Source organism: Neovison vison, chromosome 3 (assembly GCF_020171115.1).
Source record: "Neovison vison isolate M4711 chromosome 3, ASM_NN_V1, whole genome shotgun sequence".
In the NCBI taxonomy this organism is placed as follows: Eukaryota; Metazoa; Chordata; class Mammalia; order Carnivora; family Mustelidae; genus Neogale; species Neogale vison.
In genome coordinates, this window is record NC_058093.1 from 136,154,297 (window position 1) to 136,170,575 (window position 16,279).

Below are 16,279 nucleotides of genomic sequence, written 5' to 3' on the forward strand. Positions count from 1 at the left end.
TGCCTGCCTCTCTGCCTACGTGTGATCTCCATCTCTGTCAAATAAATAAATAAAATCTTTAAAAAAAAAAAAGAATAAAATAGAGAAATAGCACATCTGTCTTTAATACCGTTACTTTGAAGACCAAATATGAAAACACATATTAAAGTATTCCATTAAGGGCTAAACATATACAAACCATCATCTACTTAGGTTTCTAGAAGCTATATACAATTGGTTCACTTCTCAGGAGTGTTCATTCTCCGCATTCATCTTTGGGATAGAGACTTCCAATTCAAACATTGGGTGAAGGACACTTCAGACCTAAATTTCCTCCACATAATTTAAGTTCACAAAGCAAACATTGAAAAAGACTGATTTGGTTTCTTTTCACTGAGTGCTGCCATCATATAAAAATAATAATAAATATTAAAGTCAAAAGCCATTGGGAAATAACCCAGTTGCCTTTTTCATACTCTACTCAGAGCAGGGGACTCCCAGGATATCTGCACTCTGTGAGATGGAGCTACAAGGCTTGTAAACTTCCAAGGAACACAGAGAAAGTACAGAAGGCAGATGAAATAGGAAACTCAACATTATTATTTATTCAACTAGTGGTTATCAAACTGATCACATACTATGTGTAACATATTATGTTAAGCACTGCAGGGGATATAGAGAAGCATTAACCATCAAAGAGCTGACATGTGGAGTAGGAAAACAAAACAGACACTTGTGAACATTTAGGTAGTAAAATGACAGACTGAAGAGCAGCAATACCAGAGGATATTATAACAGAAGCAACAATGAACATGACTCAAGATACAGTGAGGACAGGAAGAGACCACTCTGACTTCTTCAAGAATGACATTCAAATGTCCCATCTGAATGAAATTTGAAAAGGATAGTTTTCAAAAACAGGGGGAAATCATGATTCTCCTACAGATTTGAAGTAAATACAAAGTAAAGATAATATTTAAGAAAACAGTCAAATGTTAACAATCAGTTCAAAAGAGAAGCAGAAGAAGCCCAAATTTACATGTAGTAAAAGACTGCTGAAATGAATTTACAAACTGGAAGCAAACTGACTATCTCCATGTAGTGGGGGAAGTCAGTTGAACTACCAGACAGAATTTTTCACATGTGTATAAACAAAAATTATTTAGCATTGCTATCAGTCACAACCTTCACAGTTGTCAAACATACTCAAGGAAATAGAGACCCAGAACCTTCACAGAATCATTCAGATGACCCAGAATATGCTCAAAACATGTTTGTTTTCCCACTGAAGCAAAAAATTTACCTGCTAGGCTCAGTCTAAATCTAAACCATCTTTCCCACACTTGGTTTCCAAGGTGACATTTATTATGAAGATATTACTAATATGAGATTTATTAAGGGTTATTACATATTTGTACCATAACTTTAAAGGACTTTAGTTAGTAATGGACAGAGTTAATAAAAGCTACATATTTGTACCTCAATATGATAAAGTATGATCTGAACTATATTTATTGAAATTACACCTCACTTAATGGAATTAAATATGAAACAGTAACAGAAATTATTACATATAAAAATTTCAGGCATCTATAAGATAAAGTTCCCACCCTCATGAGAAATGCTCAAAGGGATAAAAAGGTGACTTCACTAAAACATCTCAAGACAATTAAATCATTCAGTAAATACTATTTTCAAATTCATGCCAAAAAATGCATTTTTTTAGAAAATTCTCTTTTGACTGCTTGAAGGAGCTTCTCTTTAAGTTCATTTTCTGACAAAATCTTTTATATCACTGATCTTACGCTCATTACCTAAAGTAAGTATGTCTTGATCCCTGAGGAACCCAATGTTGGGGACCTTTTATTAATTTAGATCAAATTTTTCCTCCCAAAATAATAATGTGTGTCAGTCCTGAAGTAGAAAGTGTGTGTCCTGCTGAGTCATAATCTCCTTAGTCACCTTGTCTCCTGCTTCTCTTTTTGTCATTTAATTACAAGTCTAGGATCTACTAAATATAGGTTTGGCTGCTTTTACCTCTTCTAGGGGTTATAGGTGATTTATAGGATGACACTGACATGAGCTGGCTGACTCACAGGTATTCAGCTTTCAGACTGATGCAATAGACTCTTCTCTGGGCTCTGAGCCCTAAAACCTGGTAGGATTGATTGCTTTATGGACAACTCTTATGAATTTCAATATAATGTTTTCTCTTAATTTTCCCTAAACTTAAAACAGTATTTTAAGGAGGCATTAAATCCGAAGCTTAATTACAAACTCATGAAGGTTGCAAAGGTGCTGCTCCCCTTGGAGGCTAAGTGATAGACTTGTAGGAACCTAAAAATAGATCAGCCCTGCCTTCATCCCTTCCTGCCACATGTCTAACCAACTCCATTGCTGTAGAAAAGAGCACCTCCTGGTGGAAACACATGAATGAGGACCTTCGTTTACCTCCATACTTGCTACTTCCTACAGAGCTGGTTTCTAGAAAACATTGGGAATATGCTACACTAAACCTGATCTGCGCCTCTCCAGAGAGGTGGGAGAATTTGATCCCAGTGACTGCACAGCCCCTAGTTCATGAAGTAGCTGCACATGCGTGCTGTCCGGATGCTGCCGCCGAGCAGCAGGGCAGGGAGGACTGCTGCAGCGTGGGAGTAGAGCTCTTCTGGGTTCAGTCCCTTCTTCCCCACAGGTCCGCTCTGTGTTCCTTTGAGCCCCAATTTGCTCAGCTATAAAATTGGAAACAAGCGTAGCTACTTTATAATGCCTTGTGCAAAGCATAAAAATATATGGGCATTTAGTAAGTTTTAATAATTTTTTTTTCACTTTTCTTCAGGAAATGAAAATTATAAGCACAAAATCATGGGTAAAGGGGTTTCCCCATGGGCTTCAACATCGCTGGTTCTTCATCTAACATAGGCTGGGGAGTCCGAGAAGAAAGTGGAGTTTTTCATAGTCACTTTCAGGCAGACCCAGCTCCTGACCCCCTCACATCACTCTCTCAGAAGGAGAAATAGCCGCTCCTGGGGAGGAAGAGAAAAAACGGCCCCGGTTCTGGTCAGGCAGAGTGAAAAAAAGGACGCCCTTGGGAGTCAACAAGACCCAGCTTTAAATCGTGGCTCCTTTACTGTCTTTACTGTCTTATGGTCACTTTGAAGCTTTGTTCTTTTATCCTATAAATAAGGAAAATAATATCTTCCTTTAAAACTCTTTATAGATTAAAGAACATGTATATGCCAGAAGCATATTGAGCTCTACTTATGTGTTAATACCCTTTCTCTTCCTGCCAGACAGTGACTATTGTTTCCTAACTACTGCCAAATGTTACTTTGAAAATAGGTCTATTTCCAAGAAATCAAGTTCCATCAGGAAATGAGGCAGAGAAGGAATGAGAGACCAGATGAAGAGGATCAGCCTGATGCCTCTCCTGTAGTAAAGAACTAACCGACTCAAGGAGAGATCTGGGCTTTACCTTGGGCTACTGGTTGGTGATCTCCCATCCCAGGGAGCTTCCTTCCTGAAGGGAGTGTCTTTATTTTCCAGGGAGCTTTGGCCTCCAGACAGTCTAACATTGTGAATTATGATGGGGCTCTGGACACACCATATCAGTTCCAGCCTCCAAAGGAATTGATGGCTAAAGGTATTAGCTGGAACTCCAGGAAAGCTGGAGAGTAAAATTTGACTACAAAGGCAGAATGTGATGGGTCCCAAATAAAACTCCGCACACAAAAGGCTCAGAAGAGCTTCCCTGACTGACAGTACTCTGTGTGTGTTGTCATACATCATGGCCAGGAGGCGGCGATGCTGTGCAGGACTCCTTGGGTAGAGCATGATAATAACGCCACGTTCGTACCTCTCCCGCACTCTGCCCTCTGTGCCCTTCCCTTGGCTGACTTTAATCTGTATCATTTGGTGTCAAACAACTATAACCAGGAGTTATATAACCAGGAGTATAACAGCTTTCTGTGAGTTTTGTGAGTCCTTTTAGACAATTATCAAGACAGAGGGTGGTTTGGGAACCCCTCACATCTATAACTGGTGTCAGAAGTGAGAGCAGTCTTGTAGGGACTGTTCCCTCTAACTTTGTGGTTGGCCCAAATTCCTCACACTTCTAAAAAAAAGGAAAAAAGTCAATAGGGAATGTCAGCCCCATCACCACACTGCTTTTATTCTGATTCAACCATTTCTGGATGAGTAATCCTTTAGGACTTCAGTGTAATTAAGTATTGTGTCTCTTTGCTGATCAAAACCACCCCCTGCTGCCACACTTTACAGCCTTGCCATGTAATAGAAGAAAAGCATCCAGTCTGTGAGTATTCCAAACCCAGCAATATAAAGAGTGTGTGTACATATTTTTAATCATATGTTTCTTTTTTGAGCATACCAGTTCTTCTCATATAAATTTCTGCAATTAATCCCACATCTTTGATACAGAATTTTTCACAGGCTCTGTATACCTCTGACACTGAGTCTGAGGACCCATGTGGCTGGGACAAACTTATAAGGAATGCTCTTGGCAGGCCACATGGTCCCAAGCTAGCCCAGATAGTCAGGGTCAGCCCCTCTTGCGGGCTTGCTACCGAAGTCCCTACTTATCACTCATTAAATAAAATCCAGCCAAGTAGCTCTTGACAGAGAAAGAAAGTGAGTTAACAAGTAGAAATTTATTTATGAACATAGCTTTCTTTTCCAATAAATTATCCATTAAAACAAAAATCTCAGAGGAAAGAAACAAAGCTTTTTTATATATATTTGAGCCTTTTCCTCTTTATTGTTCTTAGTAACAGAGTAGTCTTCTGAATAGCCAAGGTTCTTTAATTAATTATCACTTGTTGAATAAACATCTTTTGAATATCTACCCTATATCAAGTCACTGCTGGGAAGTATGACAGATACAAAGCTGTTTAATCATGGAGCCATCCACCTTCAAGGAACAGAGACTAAACGTTTGCATAACTACATAAAAATAGCAGAACAAATAGTCGCTGGAACTCTAAGAAGGGAAAGGTCACTTCTTCCTGGATGGTTGTGGAAGATTTGTGACCCATCAGCTGGGCTGAAAAGGCTGGGAATATTTGGGTAGATGAACATGGTTGAGGGAATTTTAAGAGGATGCATGGTGATGGGGGGAACCAGGTAAAGGAAGGACAAATCCATTTTTTCTAAAGAAATGATATATGAGGTGCAGTAATGGATAGCAAGATAGCAAAGTTGAAAAGGTATTTTAGGACAGTGCCGGGCTAGACACATAAGAATCTGTTGGCAAGCTTTTTAAAAATAAAGACTCTAGGATCATCCCTCCAGAGATCCGGATTCAGTAGGTTTAGAATCAGGGCTCAAGGAATCTGTAATTTTTAAAACACCCTGGGTGGTTCTGATGCACAGCCACATTCAAGAACGACTAATGTATGGGCAAATTATAGAGGACTTTAAATGCCAAGCTAAAGTGAATGAACAATTTTTTCTAAGTGCCTGTCCCATAGGTCCTTTCTTCTAAGGTCTCTGTTTTGTTTTTAACAACTAACAGAGTTCTTTATTAAAAATTCATTTATGATTTCCAAGTATGCCACATTTAGCAGTGCAGGAAGAGTGTCCTTCAATTTGAGATCACTTCAGGAGGCACAGAAAGCATGCTTCAAGCGCTTCCCAGCAGTGCCTCTCTTGATACCTGTCTTACCATTATTATCCTTCTTCCTAGACAGGACAGCTCCACGATACAAATTTAGTCACTCTAAATCAGAGGCCCCTGCAGTCCTACACAACAGAGCAAAGCTAGTAAGTTTGAAGTGATCGGTTTTCCATTTCCATGGGATCCAACCTGGGAGGTCCCCCTACACCTAAGTATCCGGGGGTCTCATCTTACCAATTAACTATTCCGAGTCTCCCTGCTTTGTAGTACCTGCCCTATGCTTCAAAATTCCATTGTACAGTCTGGAAGCAGTCACAGTTTTAAAAAGAGCTGTATTAACCTTTATGACCTCGAATTTGTATGATTGCAGGAAGTACTATTAGGAATAATGGATTTTAGGCAGAGGTCAATATTTTTGTTTTTGGCTACTTTTCAACATTCCATAAAAGACACGGACTCCTCCCACATGTGTAAGTAAGGCATGTGGAAAGGAACAAGAGGCTTACAGCAGGGCTTGGTATCAAAATTTTTCTGGAAAGGGCAAAACAGTAAATATTTTAGGCTGTGTAGTCCAGTGACAATCTTTGTCTCAACTACTGAACTCTTTGAACTCTCTGAACTACTGAACTCTACTGAACTCTCATTGCAGAGAGAAAGCCACTATATATGATATGCAAACAAATGGGTATGGTTCTGTTCCAATAAAACTGCATATACAAAATCAAGTGGCAGGCTGGGTTTGACGCTAAGATTGGTGTAGACTAAACCCTGGTCTACAGAAATGGAGAAGGTAGAAAAGCTTGTGAGAATCCATAAGAAAACCATTAGAATTAATAAAAGACTTGGACAAGCCTGCCAGATACTGAGTCAATTACAAGAATAATAGCACTTTTTCACATTAGCAATAACCAATTTGAGAATGAGATTCAAAATAAGATACAAGAGTGACAAAAATTATAAAGAATCTAGAAATTAACCAAGAACATGCAACATTTCTGTGGGGAAAAATGTTGAACTCTAATACAGAACATAGTGACTGATCTTTATTAAAAGAGAGGTAGGCTTCCCTAACTTCTCCCCAGAGTTACCTATAAATGCAAAGCAGTTCTGTGGTAGGTAGAACAATGACTCCCCAAAGATGTCTGCCTCCTAATCTCCAGAATCTGCCAATATGTCACCTTACAAGGCAAAAGGATTTGCAGATGTGATTAAGGTTATTAGCCTTGAGATGGGGGATTACCTTGGATTATTTTGATGTAATTAACATGAATCCTTAAAAGTGAGGGACCTTTCGCAGCTGTAGTCAGAAGGAAAGGTGACAGGTGAAGTAGGGTCTGACAGATGGTATGCTGCTGGCTCTGAGGAGGAAGGAAGGAGGCCAACAGCTAAGGAATGTGGCTGTCCTGGGAAAGCTGGAAAAGGCAAGGAAATAAGAATCTCCCCTGAACTCTCCAGAAGAAAATCAAACCTTCCTGACACTTTGACTCTGGCCAAGTAAGACCATGTCTGATTTCTAACCCACAGAACTGTGATATAATACATTTGTGTTGTTTTCAACTACTGAGTTTGTGGTCATTTGTTATGGCAGTAAGAGGAGGAAAATAATGCAGGTTCTTATCAAAGTTCCAGTTGGGTTTTTTGAGGAATTTGTAAACTTCGTGCAAAAATCTATAATGTCCATAAAAAATTCAGCATTGGACAGAAAGATTGAAAGGAGGAGTTCCACATTGCCCAGTACTGACATAGGACGAAGCCATCATGGTAAAACCTGTATGGGGTGTATGCTAGAACCAACTGGAGAGCTCAGAAATGCCCTCATTTATATATACTGGTACACTGTTCTAATCAAAGTTTCCACAAATCACTGGGGAAGGTATGAGTTATTTAAAAGAACATATTTGAGAAAATAACCTATTTTAAAAGAAAAAAAGATGGGATTCCTACCTTATAATACATACAAAATGGATTAACAATGTGAGAGACCAAAAACAAAAAAAAAATTAAAGCTAATATAAAAATGGGATTTAAATACAATTAATAGAAATATATTTATGAAGGAAGACTTCTTAAAATTTCAAAATAAATATTATAAGGGATATACATGATAAGCTTGGTAGTATCAAAATTAAAGATTCCTATTCAAAGACACACAGCATGGACATATCCAACAGATGAGAAAAATGGAAGAAGGTACTTGCATTCCTTGAATAAACAAGGAAATAATATTTAGAAAACACCATGTAACACTTGTTAATACAGGAAAAGGAAGAGCGATCACAAGAGAAAAATGGGCAGAGTATATGAATAGAAACCCAGAAGTGAAGTAGGTGAAATATATGAGATGCCAAAACCCACTAAAAATCAGAAATGTGCAAATTAAAAAGGGAGAGAGTGAGACATCACTTTACATCTCTTAGATGAGCAAAAATTGGAAAGCCAGATAATTGATGAGCTCGTGGAGATGGGAACTGGCATCACTACTGGGGGGGTTTGTAAACGGCGGCGGCCCCTATGGAGAGCATCTGGTACATTCCGTTAAATTTTATATAAGCCTGCAGTGTGATCCAGCAATTCACTCCAGGGTTTATATCCCAATGAATTTCTCACACACACTCCTTAGGGGACACGTATAAGGATATTTATTGCCGCATTATTTGAGGATGTGTGAAGTTCCAGGCAAGACTGGGTTTGTTTGTTGCTAGAAAGTGGATAAAGATTGATGGTTAGCCAGTAAGGAGTACTATAGAGAAGAAAGGGACAACAGACCAGCAGCTCAGTTAGCAACACAGATGGAGCTTATAAACATAATGCAGGGTAACAATATATTTTTAAAAAAACATTTTTAATAACATATTTGGTATGTGACCCAATAGCTTTCGTGTAAGTTCAGAATGCATGAACACACACAAAAAAATATACCTTTTCAAAAGCACAAATGAATGAAAAGACATTAGAATAGTTGCTTAGGTTGGAAAAGGGGAATCCAAATGGGTAGCAGTGATAAAATGGAATGAGGAAATTATTGCACATCAATCAATAATTGAATGAATAGAGGGGATTTTACTGGGCAAATCATGATATAGTGCCATGGAGTCAGCTCTGTATTTGACCAGAAAAAATAGGAATAGGAAATTTGAATGGAAAACAGGGGGTTGAGTAACCTCTATCTTCTAAATTCAGGTCGTGTGGTTTGAGGTATGGGTGACAAATGGGGGGGGGAGTGTTTTTGCAATGCTTCAACTTTTAAATCATAACTTTGAATTATGATCCAAATATATGATATCCTCAAATATATGATATCCTTAACTATGAGATCGCATTTTAGCAAAAACAATAATCTTCTCATATCCATATCAATTCAATCTGCAGAGGCAAAGAAATGAAAAGCAAGACTTTAATTAAACACTTGTACTGAAATTAACTGCTGATCGAATTTTCGTTCCTCAGATAGATTTGTCTTTTGAATGCTTACCTTTTATGACACTAATTGCTATAGGAGACTACAGAATTTTTTCCCAGTGCAGAAATCAATAAGAAATCACCTTAACCTTAGATATTTCTTCAGAAGTTTGACCAATTTGTTCTATTTCATTTTTATATAAATTCATTTTCTACACAGATTTGTACTGTGGAATATATCACTTTCTTTTTTTAAAAGATTTAATTTATTTGAGAGAGAGAAAACGAGCAGAGGGAGAGACAGAAGGTTAGGGAGAAGCAGGTTCCCCGCTGAGCAGAGAGCCCAGTGCGGGGCTCCATCCCAGCATCCTGGGATCATGACCTGAGTCGAACTCAGATGCTTAACTGACTGAGCCATCCAGGCCCCCCACTCATCATGGGAGGTCTGTTGTCCCTTTCTTCTCTATAGTACTCCTTACTGGCTAACCATCAATCTTTATCCACTTTTTCTTCAGAAATAATAGGAATGTTTTACTTAAAATATTCATGTCTCAAACTAGTCATGTTTTGAATATTTTGAGGTATTTATTTTTCACTAGTGTTTAATGCATTTTTTTTCATTTTAGTTATTTTCAGTCATTCTCATGAAGATGAATTGTGATAGGGACTCACCAAAATGAAAAGGAATGACATCTCTTAAGGACAGAAGACAGTCTTGTCCATTAAATGAGAGATACCGATTATACAAGGGAATATCACTTTATCCTTTAAACGTGATTATTGTTATTACCGAGATTTAGTCCTTAGACCATAAGGAAAAACATTTGTCAATGAGTTTTCAAACCTCTATAGTTCTGTTTTCTTCTACACATATCTTGGCAGAACCCTCTGGGAACAAAACATCTAAAAGTATAGATTCTATGAGAATGACAAATTCCCACAGTTACATACATAAAGTCTAACAAAATAATCAGCAAGAAGAAAAAAATAAATCCTTTTCTGCCAAGCTACAGTTCAGGATCTATCCTGAACAAGTTCACCGGAATCTCTCATTGTGGTAAAAGAGGGGGATTTGTTTTTTGTTTTTTATTTTTTTTTAATAAACATATAATGTATTTTTATCCCCAGGGGTACAGGCCTGTGAATTTACACACTTCACAGCACTCACCATAGCACATACCCTCTCCAATATCCATAACCCTACCCCCTTTCTCCCAACCCCCCTCCCCCCAGCAACCCTCAGTTTGTTTTGTGAGATTAAGAGTCACTTATGGTTTGTCTCCCTCCCAATCCCATCTTGTTTCATTCATTCTTCTTCTACCCCCTTAACCCCCATGTTGCATCTCCACTTCCTCATATCAGGGAGATCATACAATAGTTGTCTTTCTCTGATTGACTTATTTCACTAAGTATGATACCCTCTAGTTCCATCCACGTCATCGCAAATGGCAAGATTTCATTTCTTTTGATGGCTGCATAGTATTCCATTGTGTATATATACCACTTCTTCTTTATCCATTCATCTGTTGATGGACATCTAGGTTCTTTCCATAGTTTGGCTATTGTAGACATTGCTGCTATAAACATTCAGGTGCACATGCCCCTTCAGATGACTACGTTTGTATCTTTAGGGTAAATACCCAGTAGTGCAATTGCTAGGTCATAGGGTAGTTCTATTTTCAACATTTTGAGGAATCTCCAAGCTGTTTTCCAGAGTGGTTGCACCAGCTTGCATTCCTACCAACAGTGTAGGAGGGTTCCCTTTTCTCCATATCCTCGCCAGCATCTGTCATTTCCTGACTTGTTAATTTTAGTCATTCTGACTGCTGTGAGGTGATATCTCATTGTGGTTTTGATGTGTATTTCCCTGATACCGAGTGATGTGGAACACTTTTTCATGTGTCTTTTGGCCATCTGGATGTCTTCTTTGCAGAAATGTCTGTTCATGTCCTCTGCCCATTTCTTGATTGGATTATTTGTTCTTTGGGTGTTGAGTTTGCTAAGTTCTTTATAGATTTTGGACACTAGCCCTTTATCTGATATGTTGTCTGCAAATATCTTCTCCCATTCTGTCAGTTGTCTTTTGGTTTTGTTAACTGTTTCCTTTGCTGTGCAAAAGCTTTTGATCTTGATGAAATCCCAATATTTCATTTTTGTTCTTGCTTCCCTTGCCTTTGGCGATGTTCCTAGGAAGATGTTGCTGCAGCTGAGGTCGAAGAGGTTGCTGCCTGTGTTCTCCTCAAGGGTTTTGATGGATTCCTTTCTCACATTGAGGTCCTTCATCCATTTTGAGTCTATTTTCGTGTGTGGTGTAAGGAAATGGTCCAGTTTCATTTTTCTGCATGTGGCTGTCCAATTTTCCCAACACCATTTGTTGAAGAGATTGTCTTTTTTTCCATTGGACATTCTTTCCTGCTTTGTCGAAGATTAGTTGACCATAGAGTTGAGGGTCTATTTCTGGGCTCTCTATTCTGTTCCGTTGATCTATGTGTCTGTTTTTGTGCCATTACCAGGCTGTCTTGATGATGACAGCTTTGTAATAGAGCTTGAAGTCCGGAATTGTGATGCCACCAACTTTGGCTTTCTTTTTCAATATTCCTTTGGCTATTCAAGGTCTTTTCTGGTTCCATATAAATTTTAGGATTATTTGTTCCATTTCTTTGAAAAAAATGGATGGTATTTGATAGGAATTGCATTAAATGTGTAGATTGCTTTAGGTAGCATAGACATCTTCACAATATTTGTTCTTCCAATCCAGGAGCATGGAACATTTTTCCATTTCTTTGTGTCTTCCTCAATTTCTTTCATGAGTACTTTATAGTTTTCTGAGTAAAGATTTTTAGCCTCTTTGGTTAGGTTTATTCCTAGGTATCTTATAGTTTTGGGTGCAATTGTAAATGGTATTGACTCCTTAATTTCTCTTTCTTCTGTCTTGTTGATGGTGTGGAGAAATGCAACTGAATTCTGTGCATTTATTTTATGTCCTGACGCTTAACTGAATTCCTGTATAAGTTCTAGCAGTTTGGGAGTGGAGTCTTTTGGGTTTTCCACATATAATATCATATCATCTGCGAAGAGTGATAGTTTTACTCTTCTTTGCCAATTTGGATGCCTTTAATTTCCTTTTGTTGTCTGATTGCTGAGGCTAGGACTTCTAGTACTATGTTGAATAGCAGTGGTGATAATGGACATCCCTGCCATGCTCCTGACCTTAGCAGAAAAGCTTTCAGTTTTTCTCCATTGAGAATGGTATTTGCAGTGGGTTTTCATAGATGGCTTTGACAATATTGAGGTATGTGCCCTCTATCCCTACACTTTGAAGAGTTTTGATCAGGAAGGGATGCTGTACTTTGTCAAATGCTTTTTCAGCATCTATTGAGAGTATCATATGGTTCTTGTTCTTTCTTTTATTAGTGTATTGTATCACATTGATTGATTTGCGGATGTTGAACCAAACTTGCAGCCCTGGAATAAATCCCACTTGGTCATGGTGAATAATCCTTTTAATGTACTGTTGAATCCTATTGGCTAGTATTTTGGTGAGAATTTTCGCATCTGTGTTCATCAAGGATATTGGTCTGTAGTTCTCTTTTTTGATGGGATCCTTGTCTGGTTTTGCAATCAAGGTGATGCTGGCCTCATAAAATGAGTTTGGAAGTTTTCCTTCCATTTCTATTTTTTGGAACAGTTTCAGAAGAATAGGAATTAGTTCTTCCTTAAACATTTGGTAGAATTCCCCTGGGAAGACGTCTGGCCCTGGGCTTTTGTTTGTTTGGAGATTTTTGATGACTGTTTCAATCTCCTTACTGGTTATGGGTCTGTTCAGGTTTTCTATTTCTTCCTGGTTCAGTTTTGGTAGTTTATATGTCTCTAGAAATGCATCCATTTCTTCCAGATAGTCAAATTTGTTTGCGTAGAGTTGCTCATAGTATGTTTTTATAATTGTTTGTATTTCTTTGTGTTAGTTGTGATCTCTCCTCTTTCATTCATGATTTTATTTATTTGGGTCCTTTCTCTTTTCTTTTTGATAAGTCTGACCAGGGGTTTATCAATCTTATTAATTCTTTCAAAGAACCAGCTCCTAGTTTCATTGATTTTATTGTTTTTTTGGTTTCTATTTCATTGATTTCTGCTCTGATCTTTATTATTTCTCTTCTCCTACTGGGTTTAGGCTTTCTTTCTTGTTCTTTTTCCAGTTCCTTTAGGCGTAGGGTTAGCTTGTGTACTTGAGACCTTTCTTTTTTCTTGAGAAGGGCTTGTACCACTATATATTTTCCTCTCAGGACTGCCTTTGCTGTGTCCCACAGATTTTGAACCATTGTGTTTTCATTATCATTTGTTTCCATTAGTTTTTTCAATTCTTCTTTAATTTCCTGGTTGACCCATTCATTCTTTAGAAGGATGCTGTTTAGTCTCCATATATTTGGGTTCTTTCCAAATTTCCTCTTGTGATTGAGTTCTAGCTTCAGAGCATTGTGGTCTGAAAATATGCAGGGAATGATCCCAATCTTTTGATACCAGTTGAGACCTGATTTAGGACCCAGGATGTGATCTATTCTGGAGAATGTTCCATGTGCACCAGAGAAGAAAGTGTATTCTGCTGCTTTGGGATGAAATGTTCTGAATATATCTGTGATGTCCATCTGGTCTGGTGTGTCATTTAAGGCCTTTACTTCCATGCTGATCTTTTGCTTGGATGATCTGTCCATTTCAGTGAGGGGAGTGTTAAATTCCCCTACTATTATTGTATTATTTTTGATGTGTTTCTTTGATTTTGTTATTAATTGGTTTATATAGTTGGCTGCTCCCACGTTAGGGGCATAAATATTTAAAATTGTTTGATCTTCCTGTTGGACAGATCCTTTGAGTATGATATAGTGTCCTTCCTCTTCTCTTATTAGATGAGGAATAATTTTAATTTAATAATTTTAACTTTACTAATTGTAAGCCAAAGACTTTGGCTTAAAATCTAATTGGTCTGATATAAGGATTGCCACCCCTGCTTTCTTCTGTTATCCATTAGCATGGTAAATTGTTTTCCACCCCCTCACTTTAAATCTGGAGGTGTCTTCAGGTCTGAAATGAGTTTCTTATAGGCAACATATAGATGGGTTTTGTTTTTTTTATCCATTCTGATACCCTGTATCTTTTGATTGGGGCATTTAGCTCATTAACATTCAAGGTAACTATTGAGAGGTATGAATTTAGTGCTATTGTATTGCCTGTAAGGTGACTGTTACTGTATATTGTCTCTGTTCCTTTCTGATCTACTACTTTTAGGCTCTCTCTTTGCTTACAGGACCCTTTTCAATATTTCCTCTTGAGCTGGTTTGGTGTTTGAAAATTCTTTCAGTTTTTGTTTGTCCTGGAAGCTTTTTATCTCTCCTTCTATTTTCAGTGATAGCCTAGCTGGCTATAGTATTCTTGGCTGCATGTTTTTCTCGGTTAGTGCTCTGAATATATCATGCCAGTTCTTTCTGGCCTGCGAGGTCTCTGTGGATAAGTCTGCTGCCAATCTAATATTTTTACCATTGTATACTTCTTTTCCCAGGCTGCTTTCAGGATTTTCTCTTTGTCACTAAGACTTGTAAATTTTATTATTAGGTGACGGGGTGTGGACCTATTCTTGTCGATTTTGAGGGGGGTTCTCTGCCCCTCCTGGATTTTGATGCTTGTTCCCCTGCCATATTAGGGAGATTCTCTCCAATAATCCTCTCCTATATACCTTCTGCTCCCGTCTCTCTTTCTTCTCTTCTGGAATCCCAATTATTCTAATGTTGTTTTGTCTTATGGTGTCACTTATTTCTCAAATTCTCCCTTCGTGGTTCAGTAGCTATTTGTCCCTTTTTTGCTCAGCTTCTTTATTCTCTCATTTGGTCTTCTATATCACTAATTCTTTCTTCTGCCTCATTTATCCTAGCAGTGAGAACCTCCATTTTTGATTGCACCTCATTAATAGCTTTTTTTATTTCAACTTGGTTAGATATTAGTTCTTTTATTTCTCCAGAAAGGGATTTTATATCTCCCAAGAGGGTTTCTCTAATGTCTTCCATGCCTTTTTCGAGGCTGGCTAGAACCTTGAGAATCATCATTCTGAACTCTATATCTGATATATTACCAATGTCTGTATTGATTAGGTCCCTAGCCTTCAGTACTGCCTCTTGTTCTTTTTTTTGTGGTGAATTTTTCCACCTTGTTATTTTGTCCAGATAAGAGTATATGAGGGAGAAAGTAAAATACTAAAAGGGTGGCAAAGACCCCAGGAAAATACGCTTTAACCAAATCAGAAGAGACTCCAAATCATTGGGGAGAAAGGGGATAAAAAGAGTTTCAGGAAAAAAAAGAAACAATTAAAAAAAGAAAACAAATAAAGAAAAAATACAAAAAGAAATATATATATATAATATGTATATATTATATATATATTAGATAAACTAGTTTAAAAACGTTAAAAAAGAAAAGGTAAAAGTTAAAAAAAATCATTAGAAGAAGAAAAAAAAATTGGAAAAAAAAAACAAATTAAATTAACTGCAAGACTAATGAATCATGGGCAGAAAGCCATGAGTTCAGTGCTTTGCTTTCTCCTCCTCTGGAATTCCGCTGCTCTCCTTGGTATTGAAACTGCACTCCTTGGTAGGTGAACTTTGTCCTGGCTGGATTTCTTGTTGATCTTCTGGGGGAGGAGCCTGTTGTAGTGATTCACAAGTGTCTTTGCCCCAGGCGGAATAGCACCGCCCTTACCAGCGGCCGGGCTGAGTAATCCCAGGTTTGCTTTTGGGAGCTTTTGTTCCCTGAGCGCTTTCTGTAGAGTTCCGGAGGACAGGAATGAAAATGGCGGCCTCCTGGTTTCCGGCCTGGAGGAGCCGAGAGCTCGGGGCCTCACTCCTCAGTGTGCCCTCAGAGAATAGCGTCCAATAACTCCTGTCTCCCTGGCCTCCAGCCATGCTCCAAGCTCACCCAGGCTGCGACCGGTTCAAGGTAACCCCAAGCTGAGAGCTCACTCCTCGGCTCTGTCTCTGTAGTCAGCTCCCCCGTTCTAATACCTACAAGCTCTGCAACACTCAGACACCCCTGATCTTTCTGTGACCCTGTGGGACCTGAGGCCACACTGACCCTGTGTGGGCTCTACCCCAGTTTAGCCTCTAGAGCGATGTCTCTCAGTGGAACAGACTTTTAAAAGTCCCGATTTTGTGCTCTGTTGCTCCGCTGCTTGCCGGGAGCCGGCCCCTCCCAAAGAGGGGGATGTTTAATCAAATCTGGTAATGGTAC